This window comes from Haplochromis burtoni, unplaced genomic scaffold (genome assembly GCF_018398535.1).
Source record: "Haplochromis burtoni strain Fernald_Lab_line unplaced genomic scaffold, NCSU_Asbu1 Contig_2656, whole genome shotgun sequence".
NCBI lineage: Eukaryota > Metazoa > Chordata > Actinopteri > Cichliformes > Cichlidae > Haplochromis > Haplochromis burtoni.
This window is the reverse complement of record NW_024585017.1, coordinates 1-1906: the sequence shown is the minus strand read 5'-3', so window position 1 is coordinate 1906 and position 1906 is coordinate 1. Positions and strand designations below refer to the sequence as shown.

General features: G+C 39.6%; 1 long non-coding RNA gene across 1 annotated transcript; it reads left to right on the top strand.

Moving 5' to 3' along the window:
* The first annotated feature begins 1215 nt into the window (after positions 1–1215).
* Positions 1216–1825, top strand: LOC121813802. Its single transcript, XR_006053892.1, has 2 exons — positions 1216–1372; positions 1451–1825. It is a non-coding gene; the product is annotated as an uncharacterized LOC121813802 (long non-coding RNA).
* Positions 1826–1906: the final 81 nt, after the last annotated feature.

Here is a 1906-nt window from a genome sequence, read left to right as displayed (position 1 = left end):
GTGAACAAAAACAGCATAAATGAAGATGTACAAAAAGTCTCCATAAAAGGTTGATGATGTTTAAGAAAGCCTTCATACACTTGATGATTTGACAGTAGGACTGCTCTTATGAAGTTATCATGAATGCTTTAAAACATGTTTGAATCAGTGAGCTCAAATGACTAAGCTTTACACACTTATCTGTAGATTACCATCATTTCATGAACACATACAACGATTAAAAAAAAACAAACAAGAAAAAAAACAACTTTACTGCATTTTGTTGTGAATGGAAATTCCTCAGTGCCCAGGAGATTTAGCGGTACTGAGAACATTGGGGGCCCTGGTGGGAAGTGCTTAGGTAACAGAGGTCATGCATAGGCTGATTCAACACAGTCTTCCAAGATGTGCAAGTGCAGTAAAATGTACCATCAATACATTTACTGCTGCACTTGCTGTAAAATGTGCTCGTGTGTTCGAGGAAAACAAAATAAAATATTAGAGCTGTAGACTGAGTAGTGCAAATATTGTGATGCTTAGATTTTGTATCTGGCTCACCTGAGACAAACCGTCTTTTGTACATGATCCATCATCTGTCACAGACTAGCGGCTCCACATAGGTTTGGACCCAAAGCAAACTCAAAAAAAGGTTTATTTACAGAAAAAAAGCAAGACTGGACTGGAACACCAAGAGAAAAGAAATAAATCTTGAAATCATGAAGCGTACCTTAACACAAGCAGATGTTTAGTCAAAGAGTTCATTGTATTTACCAGTTTCCAAAGGACATTCGTGGTCCTCATTTAAGTTAAAGCAGATATTTGTGTTAGAAAAGTCCCTAAAAGACACAAGTCTCAAGCATAGTTTTTTGGCAGTTTTTACTGGTGTCACATCTTTTTTAGGTTAAATTTAGCTATGACATCAGCAACCAAACTGTTGATGATAATCACTTTCTGGTAAGTTTTATGTTCCGAAATCCTCCATTATGTCTAAGATTTGGAAATACAGCAAAATCAAAATCAGGGCTAAAATGAAGAAATCCATCCTAAAATCATCCAGAATGTCTCATCACTCACAGAACTTTAATACTGTACTTATTTGTGACCTGAGGTAAAGGGTGTTTTGACTGGCCCTTACTGAGGTTAGCAGTGTGTTTTACCCAAAATTGGTGAGTCAGGTGCACTGATGATTACTGATAAATAAATTAAATCTTTTAGTTATGTGAGAAATCTGATAGTGTGGCTTCAAAGTCTAAATAGATTCTACAAAAGTAATTAAAATTAAGAGTAATGTTGTGACATGTGCAGCTGGAATGGAGGAAAACCTGTTTTATAGCTTTTGAGCTGCTGGCAGGATGAAAGTCTAACTCTGGAATGAAGCACACCTAGGCTACAGGTAAAGCAACATTGTTCTCCTCCCCTCACATCACTTACATGCAACAAAACCAGGAAACAGGAAGTTCTTCGTCCTCAGTAAAGAGAGACGCACAGACGATCAGACTGAGCTCAGACCAAACTAGCAGCTTCCTCTGAGTGAGTCCAGCTACAGGAAAGAAAAGTGGAAAACTCCAACACTGCTGCTTCAAGCTGCTGACGCTCCACACACTGAATGTGAGTTTGAGCAAAAACACGACTCAAAGGAAGTTTCAGTGAAGGTGGTAGAGGAGGGAGGGGAGCCAGGACTGACTGTACTTCCTGTCTGCTGTTTTCAGCTTCACTCACAGACTCAATGGCTTCCAGATCAGAGGAGGATCTCTGCTGTCCGGTCTGTCAGGAGGTCTTCAGAGATCCTGTTCTTCTGTCATGTAGCCACAGCTTCTGTAAAGACTGTCTGAAGAGATGGTGGAGAGAGAGACCAACACACGAGTGTCCAGTTTGTAAGAGAAGATCTTCAAAGATCCACCTTTAAATCTAGCTTTAAAGACCTGCC